Raw genomic sequence first — 12,240 nt, 5'->3', positions numbered from 1 at the left:
AAGACTGTGGGGGTGGATCCTGCGAACATTGCCCTCTACAAGACTTTATTTGATGATCCGGAAGAACTAGAGTAGTGTAGTTCTTGCTAGGGTGTAGGTGCCCTTTATTTATTTCAGTTGTGTTTGTTTTTTCATTTCTTAGCACTTTGTTTTCCTTCTTATTATTTTTCAATAAAGGCGTATTTTATTTTTCATTTTTTGTTTCTCCCCTTTTTTTTATTTTTATATGTCTAACACTTTTTGCACATTTTATATATGTTTTTTTTATTGGACCGAATCCTTGGTAAGGATTGCCTACGTATCTTGTCAGAATCAGGTCGCGCGTAGTTCTAGCTAGAATAAATTCTAAGATGCCGGATTTTGATAGATATGCCCTGAGATGGAAGCATATGACTTAACCGGTCAAATGAGTGAAGTATTTTCGTCTGCCGTTTTTTGTTTGCCGTAAGTCGCGTAAAAAATGAAATTCGACTACTTTTGTATGGCTATATTTTCTTGGTGAGCCTATTTGGATACGTGCTGTACCCCCCAAGTGTTCGTTATTTTTCCGTTATGTGCGGATAAAATGACGAGCACTTCTAAAAAAATTTAGGCAGGCAGAGAGTTTCAACGCCCAGGCTGGGGCGTCAAAGATTTCGGCGCCCAGCCCTGGGCGCTGAAAATGATTTAGGCGGTCAATTTTGACGTTTTGCTTCACGTGTTCTTGCATTTCTCTCTCTTTTTTTGTTTTAGTGCTTTGATTTTTGCTCGTATTTAAAATCAATTTTGAGGCTACTTCAGAGACTTTTTGACTGTTAGCATGAGATGCATTTTTGTTCGGATTATTTTTTTTCTATTCGTGACTCGAAACAGTTTTGAGAATGGGGTTAGTGTGTGGAAGATATGAAGATTATTGTATAGGCTTTTGGATGGGCTGAGGTGCGTGTTGATGCGGGGGGCGGTGTCTAGTTTTTATGAGTTTTTTCTTGAGCAACCTTTGTATTGTTTGAATTTGATTTCCTTTTGATTTCTTTGGGTTGCGTGGGTTAGACCCTCATGTTTTGGTAATATGATAATGTGGTTCTCTTTTGGGGTTTGATGAATTTTGATGTCACGATTCAAGACCGAGTGGGCCTTGTTTTATTGGGCCTAGAGTGGGCCGCCTCTTTGCAAGTACGTTTGGTGCTCTTTTAGTGTTAGAAATAAAGTTTTTTAGGAGGAATATTACGCCTTTATTAATTTGGAAAGTAAGGAAAACACACTGAAATAAACTTGACCTATATTCTAAGGGGTCTTAGGACCATCTAAAGTCTTTATTATTTTTCTACCAATCTAAAGAACTACTAGGCGCTTTTTATTAAGGTGCTCTATGTGGCTCAAGCCTTGGGTTTAGTCTCGTAAAACTTCGGTCCTTCACCGGTACTCATCTTGAATTCTATTCCTTTTGCATTGACCCACTGATATGTCTTCACCCATCCGTTCTCGATTCTTCTAGTGTTGATGCAGGAGCGATTAACCGGGTTGGATCGAAACCTTCATCTTGTAAAGCTAGGGTAGTCATCATAGTCTCTTCCTCTACAGGCCTCGATTCGTTAAACAATGTCCATAAAGCTTGGTTGTCCAATATTTCAGCTGTTTTAGTCTTGGTGAGGTGGGGTGCCTCATCCAAGGTGTGGCAGTCATGGGAAACTTCAAATCTGGGCCAAGTTTCAGTAAAGAGGTCCTGGCCCGATTCTTGAGACAGGTAGATATCTTCAGCATCATCATCCCACACACCGCATACTTCTCTCTCGATTCGATCCATAGGGACCACAGCGAGTGGTGCACCTTGAGGTGTAATGTACACCGTAGGGTCGAAGTTCTCATTTTCTGGTAGGTCGAGAGAGATGTGACAAGAGTCGAGTGGGCTCTTGTTGTTGTTGGGTTTGCCAACGTTGGGGAGAGGTTTTATTTCCTCTATCATATCCTGGATCGTGTTCTTTAGGTTCCAGCAGTTTTCGGTGTCATGCCCATTTCCTTGATGGAACTTGCAATAAGTACCTTCGACCCAATATTTGCTCTGGATAGGAGGGTCACGGGTGGGGCCTATAGGTCTCAACTTTCATTGATTGGTTAGTCTTTCGAAGGCTTGTACCAAAGTCGACCCGAGTGGGGCAAACTTTCAATTTCGGGTCCACCTTCCCGGGCTCCTTCGGGTTACAGCATGGACCTTTTGGGCTTGGGGCATGTGGCCCCTGCGGTAGGTGCTACTCTTGTATGCATGTTTGCGTTGTACTGTTTTTGTGGGGTCATCCTCGATCTTTATTCCCATATCATAAACCCTCTTGAAGGTATCAAGGCTCAAGTATCTAAGATGTTGTTTGTAAGTTGGGTCCAGATTGTCAATGAATTTTTGGGCTAATTCGGTTTCAGGAGGCGAAATGACCAGTAATGCAAAATGTTTGGCTTGCGCAGCCGCTAAGGATTCGTTTTCCATTTTTAGTTGGTTCACGAGCAGGGTCATTTGGGTTATTTGGTTCTGTAGCTCTTCTATAGACATGTTTCAGGGTGCGAATCGAGTTTGGGGGAGCGGAGGTCCTTGAAATGGGGAAGGACGGACGGAGCTTGGAGTCACTAAACCTGGTGTTGGCGATATATCTTCGAGACGTACTAACCTTTGATTTCCCGATCGGCACCAAGTGGCAGGACCAGTCCTATGCATAAGATAAGCTAAAGTTTAGGTCCCAAATTTTCAAGTATTACTTAGTCTAGACTTCGACTCTCTCTATTGGTTTTTCACTCTTTCTTTTGTTGGTACAATTTTTAGTTCTTTCTTTTAATCATTCTTTGGATTTTCGAAACACTTGCCCGTGTGACATTCATAATTATTAGCATGTTCGGTTTTGGTGCCGAGCATTGTCGTCGTAGGAGGCCTAACAACGACGCAAAGAGTTATTAATTTTTTATGAGTCGCTTTTAGAATCGAGTGCTTTTCTTACGCCCTCGTAGCAATTCTTTTTACGAACGGTTTTTTTTTGTGCTACGTATTTTCCTTTTGCGCGGGCACCGAGGCTGCTGCGCCTGACCAGAAGGCCAAGCAGCAACTTCAGCGCCCAGCGTAGGGCGTGAGAAATTCTGGCGCCCAGCCAGGGGCATTGAAAATGCGTCCCTGGCTGGTTCTCGTTTTCTGTTTGCGTCTACTTTTGTTTATGCGACTTCGATTTTGCGTGCTTGCCTAATAACGTCCTTTACGCGTTGTGCAGCGTTTGTGGGATTCGTTACAAGCCATCCTGAGCGTCGCTTATTTTTGTGGCGATCGTTCGGGTTTGCGGAACACGTATTTCGGTATAACTCTTTGGCAAATTGGTTTATGAATGTTTGGGCAATTTTTAAGGTCGTTGGTTTTTCTAGGATAGTTTGTCACACACAATCATATATTTCGCTACACATAACTAACATTCCATCATGAGGCAATAATAATATGTCATGTAGTTTATGATAGGCTTCTATGGGTAGTTATTTGCGCCTGGCTTGGTACCGCTTCTATCGCAGATCCACCACATGCCCCGGTCGGGGTAGTGCTTTCAACAGACGAATTTCGTCCCAGAAGGCCAACCCGCAAGTGCAAGCCAAGGGGGCATGCAGGCGAGAGGACCTAGTGGGCGAGCGATTGGGTTTGGGACGGGTGTACTACTAGCGAAAGTGCCGAGTGGACAACATTCGAAGCGTATGCACCCCCCCGGTTGGCGATGGGTATCCTTAGTCCCAACTCCCGAGATGAAACACCAAGGGAGCCAAGATTCGTTATGTGGTTCTGTCCGTTCACATTAATATGCTGATTTTCAGGTCGTCCCAACTTGATAGGGAAATAAACGCGGGGTAGGATCGTTTCACCCTTCGGCTATTTTGATTACCTACAAGCACGAGTATTTCCTTCACTATCCCCAGTGGAGTCGCCACTGTGAGGGGGTCGAAAAAGCACGAGGCTAATGCGTGACCTCGTCCCTCGTGGGTGTGACGCTTCTTTTTGTCAAATCAAGTGTAATCGGATTTCCTGTGAGTTTACACCCAATTGACTAGTAATATAGGAGTCGCCATTCAGTTTTTAACGACAATGAGAAAAACTGACAAAACCCGGTTATCGTGACATAAAGGGAGTGCAATTATGTTTGACCACGATGGCCGTAGGTTCCCTTGTGATCCCTGGTGGTGGGGATCGCTCAACGTACACCCGCAGGGTAGAGATTGAGGGTTCGGGGGACTGTAACTACCTAGAGGAGTACTCGCTCTTCGATAACTCCAGAGGCAGGATATCCTTACTAGCTCAGCATAAATAATTGAAGGGACATGTGTTAACTATTAAACTAATCTGAGTCGATTTTAACAATATGCAACATATAGTACTAGATCGAACGCGATTATCTGATTTAGATTGTTTTAAGGGACCTAGCATGATAATCCAATTTCCCAAAAATATCATACTTATTAGGCGTGATCGAACAATCAGATTTAGTTAGTTTAACAGTTCATAAAAGGGCGAGGAAAGCAATTAAACCATGGAAAAGGGACACATTACGACGCACCCTTGAGAGGTGCGTCACGGTTCTCAGAAAACTAACCACTTTGACTTTGCTATTTCTCCTTTTATTTAACGAATCTCAATTTATGGGACGGGATACGTTCTGTTCGATTTATGGATCGATTGCGACAGAACGCGTGATCAGTTTTGCAGCGTGAGGCTTAGGCTTAGGGGTTCAGAGTCAATACTCAGAATAATCATTGTGTGTTGTCTTTTTCACGTCGAACTTAAGGCCCTATTTATAGAAAAGAGTTCGTGGAAAGATAGAATTGTAGAACTCTAATCCTCGAGGAATTAGGAAAAAACACGTCCCAGGTATTTTCAGCGCCCAAGGCTGGGCGTCAAAGATTTAGGCGCCCAGCTCTGGGCGTTGAAAATAGGATCCATGCAATTTCAGCGCCCAGGGCTGGGCGTTGAAATTGATGTTTGGGCCGTTTCTTTGTCAGATTCGGACTCTTAGAATCCGGAGTGTATGAGGCTTAATCGAGTCTTTTAGTGCGTATCAATTTTATGACGGGATGCGTCTGGGCCCGTTACGAACTCTAGGCTCGTTAGGATTTTAATTAATACATGACTCTTATTTTCGAATCATATTAGGAATAGGATTCTCTCATAATTTCTATCTCATTTAGGATTTATGTTGGAGTGCAACACCTAATTCTGACAGGTTTCTATCTTTTATGACTTGCCACTTTTAACAACTACCCATTACGGCAGTTACTATTTTTAGCAGGTTTTCATAAATAGCAGGTTTCTATAAATAGCAGGTTTCGGGTGAAATGAAAAGGGGAATTGAGATTCGTCATTTTATAGGAGATGCGTTGTCAAGTGGAGATTTACGCTTTCATCATCGAACCTTCCCTTTTGGGAATGGGGACAAAAGTAGGTGTCTACAATACCCATCTACCCCCGGGGCTTTAAGTGCCCCAATGGCAAACAGGCTGGAGTGAACCTTAGCTAAAGAAGGGGGGTAGGCTACACAAATGGTGTTGTCACAGGTCACTGGGGAGGGAATGACAACGGACTCAAAGGAGAACAAACTCTTAAAATAATTGACAATGTGTTTAGAGGTTTGGTCTGGTGGAATTTCTTCCCCAACATCAGAGAAGAGATTTTCAATTTTATTCCTCTTGCGTCTTATTAGAACTGATGTTTGGAAGAATTTTGAGTTCCTGTCTCCTTCAGTTAACCAGTTAGACCTGGCTCTTATTTTCCAATAAGATTCCTCATCTTGATAGAGGGACTGAAGTTGGACAGCAAGGTGATCCTCTAGGTCGTGCAGGTGAAGACATCTAGGGCGCGACTCAAGGGCTTTCTGAACCCCATATAATCTAGCTAAGGTCAGCTTCCTTTCATGGAAAATATTTTTAACATTCAAAGCAGCCCACGAAATAATTTTTGGAGTAAGGTCAGTCAACTTTTGCACAAAATTCAGCCCCGAATTGATCCATTCCCAGTCAATGAACCCCGGGAAATCAGGGTGGGAATACCAATTAGAGTCAATTTTAAACGTTTTTGCCACTCTGATCAGGGGTTTTTGTTTAAAACATGCAAATTTTATTGGGCAGTGGTCCGAGGAGTCCCTGGTAAGGTGTGTTAAGGAGTCAGGGAATTTTTCAAGCCATATCGGGTTAATCCAAGTTCTGTCAAGCCTTTGGAAAATTGGTTTTTTTCTTTCTTTTATTAGTCCAGGTGAAGCGATTACCAACAAATCCCACATCAAGGAGGCCACAGGTATTCATACATGCCAGGTACCTATCAACCCTTTTGTTTTTAACAGCCCTTCCCCCCAATTTTTCAGCCTGACCAGTTACATCATTAAAATCACCAATAACCAACCAAGGCATATTCATATGAATAGATAAATTTTCCAAATCACACCAAGTATCAACACGACTTTTAAACTTTGGACTCGCATAAATGCCATGTATTGCGTGTAAATCCACCCCGATTGGCTGAAAGTCAATCGTGATCGACTTCCACATCAACAGAATTCCACCAGAGAAGCCATGTGGTTTAGCAATTTCGAACCGGTCGAAGGGCAGTGTTGCAGCAATCTTAGTAGCATGGGTTTTGGAGGTTTATATTTCTGTGAGTATTAGGATATCGGGGGTGTGCTCATTGACCAGGTTCTTGACGTTCTCTTTGAACCCATTACGTGTTATGCCTCTTGCATTCCAAGCAATTATAATCACTGGAAAGGGTGTGGGGAAAAGTACCGTGTTGGAGCAAAAGGCCTTAGTGTTTGTGACCCTGAGTCGGTCCACAAACCCCCCATATCTCTGTTGAGAATAGCTCCCTCTCTCTTGGAGTCATGGTGATCGTTGACTCCCATTCCTGAGTCACCATGTCCTTCGTGGCTTCTATCTGAATTTTTACTTAGGGAATGCGGTCTATTGTTGACACCACCCATATTCCCGGGCTTGAATATGGGAATACTGCTTTCATCGATTTTGAGCTCAATATATAGTCTATCCGCAATTGAGGGAGTATTGGGGTCGGGTCCACCATGAATTGTAGTTCCTCCGGGACAATGAGTGGTGTTGTTGATGTTCTCTCCTTTAGAATCCACAATCGTAGAAACACCGCCGCTTCCGGGCAAATAGCTTGGAGATCGCGGATGTCCGGTAACCTCGCCGGTGTCATGAGCCCCCCTTCCTTCGGTGACATCATCATTTTTAGGTATGGTGGGCTCACTAGTTCCGACGACAGGATGAATTCTCGGTTTTGTCTCGGCGACACCGAGTATCCCTGAACTGTGGACAGGAGAACAAAGTTCATGTTGTTGAAGTTGGTTTCGGGGTATGTCGGGATTAGTGTTTGGTCGAAGGTTATCAATGGATGGGTTGTTTTCGTTTCCACAATGACCGGTAGCGGTGGTTGGATCGGAGGAGATTGGAATGGTAGTTTGAATTTTGGGTTTATGGTTGAGAATCTTCGCATGTGGTTGAGGACGGCTGGAATTCTGAAGTTTTCCTCCTCCTCCGAATCCGATTCCAGGTCCCATTTGGAAGGGTAGCTGTCTGAGTTGCTGGAAGACATTGGTGGTTTGCGAGGGTGGTTTTTGTGTGCCTGGTAATTTCTGGTTTTGGTGAACTGTGGTATCAGTTTGGTTGGGTGCGGGTAGAGGAGAAGAGTTGGTAGGGTTTTGGATTGGTTTCAGTTGGGGTATGACGGTGTCCTTCTGAATGGACGGTTGGATGTGTGTTTTTGATTTGGGTGGTTGGGATTTGATTGGGGTTATTACAACTGGCATTTGGTTTTGGTGGGTAATTGTTTGGTTTTGAGGGGTGGCTGATGGGTTGGGTATTGTTTGTTGTTTTTGGTGGTTATGGTTAGTGGGATGGTATCTTTCTCTAATTGGGCTGGCCCAAAACTTACTTTGACTTGCCCTGTTGACTTGATTTTGGTTCAAATTTGAAATCGGCTTAGCTTGTGGCCCGTGCGTTTTCCCGCCCATGAGTTCTGGGCCGTACGTTTTCCCGCCCATGGCATGTTGGGGTTTCTTTGACTTTTCCGTGTTCCTCCGTTTGACCTCCTGCCATTGTTGCTCCTCTGGTTTAGTACTCATGTCTGCGACCCTGTCGACCTCCATGTCTGTGGCCCCTGTTGTGGTTGTTTTTTCTTTTTCTTTCCCTTTCCCATGTTGTGGTAGACCTCCAGCGGCTCCACCTGTTGGGGCACCTTTTTGACACACCTGTGCCGAGTGTCCTATCGTGATGCACCCAGTACAAAATAGTGGGAGTTCACAAAATTCTAGTTTTTGTTTGAAAGTACCCACCCAAATGTTATCCTTCAATGGCTTTAGAAGAACTATCAGAACTAGGATTTTTGCGAATCTTACCCTGTTTTGTTCAATTGCCCTTGTATCCGTTTTGAGGAATGTTCCTAAGGAATCCCCAATTTTTTCAGCATTGTGATGGAATGCAGTTCGATTGGGAGTTTCGGTAACGATATCCACACTAGGATCTTTGAAATTACCGCTTCCGACGGCCTAAATCCCGGCGTCCGTTGTTGGACAAGAACCATAAACTGGTTAATGAACCACGGTCCTTCTGACAATATAATATCCCTTTCCACGGCGGAATTGAGGGTGATATTATAGAACCCTTTCCCAAGTCCTATCAGTTTGATGTTGTTTGAGCATTTCCAGATATTTTGAAGGGAGGTTTTTAGGTAATCAATCGAGAACGATTTTCCTACTACCTTGATTATCAATGACTCACACCACTTGGAGCATAGCGGTGTCGCTTCTTCTTCTGACAGGGATAGGAATAGGTCTGTGGTTGGGTTGAAGGTGGGAGGGGGGGTGGGTAGGCAGATTGACTGGACATCACAGGATATGGAAATTGGTTGTGTTGGGGGGTAGGAGGTTAGGGTGGAGAGGTATGTTTTTTTTCTGCTGGTTGCCTAACTGCCCTTCTTCCGGTCTCCCTTGCTGACTCCTGGTGGCTGTCTCTGGCGGTTTCTCTGGCGGTACAGGTGGAGGGGGGGGGTAGAAAAGTGGAGTGGGTTCTCTCTCTTTCTCTCTCTCTCTCTATCTCTAACATTTTTATTATACGAAGTATTATATGGAAATTTGTTAGTATATTTGCGGCTATTTCCGATTGGAGTATTTTGCGGCTATATGCGGACACGCGATTTGTAAATCATGTTAATTTGGCTCATTTTTTTATGCGATTACTTTTTCTTTGCATAAGTGATTAATGTCCCCAAGTCCGTGATTGGTCCTTCATCCACTTTTGTACAAAAGTAATCTGGAGATTAATGTCCCTAATAGGGATTTGCGCATTCGTAATTAGACCAGTATATGAGATTCGTACCAATTTACATTGGAAATTCTTTAGCATTACATTTACTTTTAGACTTTCTGATTACTTTTGTGGGATAAACAGGATGCTACTTGATGTGGGTAAAAATACCCCACCTACGTGGCACCAACGTCACGCGACACGTGGCTCCTGATCACCGGTCAGCCGCCTATTTTGGCTGCCACCTAAGAATCAGCCTATGCTGATGTAAGATTAAACTAAATGTGCTAGTCCTTTTTGAGGCCCATGGCCCATAAGGAATGTTATGATAGTGACACATGTCATTATCTGGTAAACTAGCCAATCATGTGACATGACTCTAGGGTTTTCCCCCAAAAAGGGGGGAGACTATAAATACATCCAATTCCCAAGAAATGGACACACAATTCTAGATAGAGAAACATTCTACTACTTACCTTTAATGCTTTCTGTTCATTAATTACATCTTCCTAAAAACCCGCGTCTTACTTAAGCATCGGAGGGAATGTTCCTTCGGGGATATTCTTGTTTAGTAGGTACGCCGCCGATGTGGACTGGACTCGACACTACGTGAAACCTGATACCTCCTCGTCATCATACAAAGGAAAAACTCCCACAACATTTGGCGCCCTCTGTGGGGAGGTAAGGTAACATGGTAGACGTCCAGCACTTCGGAGACGCGCCCATCAGTCGAAACAAAAATGACGAAACCGCAATCAATGGTGATCGTCCTCCTCGAGGGAGGGACGATAGAAGCCACCAGTCTGTAGGGCAAGACGGTCGTCCTGAACCTCCTCCTGAGTCACAACCCGAGCAGGTCCAAGTGGAAGATGAGACGGGTCAACCTTTGTTTCCTCCAGGTGGCCACTTGAGGACTGATGCCGACACAGTTATGGAAGAGAACCCAGACTTGCCGGTGTCTGCTGGGCAGCTCAAAGATATCCTGGCTGGATTCAAAGCACAGATGGACACCCTCCAAGATGAGATCAAGATTATCCGTTCTCAGTCTCATGGGACGGGGATTCCGTTCTTTAATGGACTCACTCGGTCTAATGTCTGGCGGCAAGACCAAGCACGAAATGACGATCATGACAGACGCTTTGACAGAACAAGAACTTCCTTTCAGCCCATAGCTTCGCGTCGGATCCTGCCAACTTCTCGGCCTGAACCTGGACCGTCCCGAAGAGTACCGATCATTCAGCTAGATAGGCCCCAAGAAACTGAGTTGTCAGATACAGGTTCCACTCCTGTCATGCAAGATTCACCCCTAGCGTCAGCCGCGCGGAAGCGAGCGGCGTAGAACATCCCAGAATAGAAGGCATGATCCAATATGCCATATTCAACAAGGGGTAGCCGGCATCATCCTCGATTACACCACCCCATTCTGTGCTGATATCATGAATGCTCCCAAGGAGCCTAAAGTAAAACCACCTGCTATTGACGCCTATGATGGCACGTCTGATCCTGATGTACACCTCTTGGCCTATCGGCATCATATGTATGTCCAGGGAACTACTGATGCAACCTGGTGCAAATACTTCCCGTTCACTCTGAAAGGGGTTGCCTCCAAATGGTTCGAGAAGTTTCCTGCGGGAACGATCAACACATATGCCGAATTGGAGATGTTATTTTCAGCAAGATTTATGGCTTATAAAGAAGAGAAAAAGACGAGCATGCATTTGGGTCGAATACAGCAAGGAAAAGATGAATCTTTGCGAAGCTATGTTCGACGTTTCAATTTGGAATCAGGACAGATTCCAGACCTGCCTGACGGGGTGGCGTTTGATAATTTCTTTAGGGGACTTAAGAAGGGGTCCTTTAAGTTCGATTTGGTGAAGAAAAGTGTGAGAACTATGGCCGACGCTCTGGATGAGGCCGAGTCCTTTATTCATGCCACTGAAATCTGCTCCGTCCCCAAAGAGTCTAAGGAAACGGAGGCCACAGATCATCCTCAGCGCAAGGATAAGTCAGACAAAAAGACCAGCCGTCCGAATGGGACATGGGCCATTGAAAAGAAAGGATATCAGACAGATCGCTCCCAAGGACAGAAGAGAGGACGACCCTATGACAAAGAAAGGTTTGAATACAACACTGACCTGTATACAATACTGCTAGATGTCAGTGATAGGTATGAGATAGATCGACCGTTCCCCATGAAGTCGCCGGTGGAAACCCAGGACAACTCGCTTTACTGTAAGTTCCATTGCGATGTGGGACATGAAACAAAAGATTGCAAGTCCCTACGAAGGGCTCTCGATGGATTAGCCGCTAAAGGGTTCCTGAAATCCTATCTCAGCACAAGCACAGGGGGAAGTGGTAAAACATTCTACAAGAAAAGCAAGTCACCGTCATACCGACGTGATGATAACGACACTGACCCAAAAACTGTAGCCGTCATCTCAGGAGGTCTAGCCGCTGGGGGCCCAACAATGAGAGGTCAAAAAGACTATGCAAGCCGGTTAGGACAGGTCATGTTGTCTGGAAAATCTCTAATTCACCATTTCCCTAAAGTGGAGATTTGTGAATCTGACAGGGGCAAGATCGCCACTCCACATGACGACCCCTTGGTCATTGAATTGAAGGTAGAAAACCTCACAGTAAGGCGTATTTTAGTAGATACGGGGAGTTCGTCAGACATTATCAGCACAGCTTGTCTAAGTCGTCTTGAGCATGATCCAAAGATAATTGAAAAGATACATTATCCGATCATTGGATTCGGAGGCGGCATAATTCATCCCCAGGGGATAATCACTCTGCCCCTACGAGTTGGAGGCCGGCATCAAAGTAAGAACTTGAACGTCCGCTTTCTAATTGTAAAGGACCTCACTGCTTACAATATCATACTGGGTCGTCCAACTTTGAATCAGGCCAAGGCAGTGGTCGTCACTCATCTTATGCTCATGAAGTATGTCT

This window comes from Spinacia oleracea, chromosome 3, assembly GCF_020520425.1.
Source record: "Spinacia oleracea cultivar Varoflay chromosome 3, BTI_SOV_V1, whole genome shotgun sequence".
NCBI lineage: Eukaryota > Viridiplantae > Streptophyta > Magnoliopsida > Caryophyllales > Amaranthaceae > Spinacia > Spinacia oleracea.
This window is presented reverse-complemented; position numbering follows the sequence as displayed.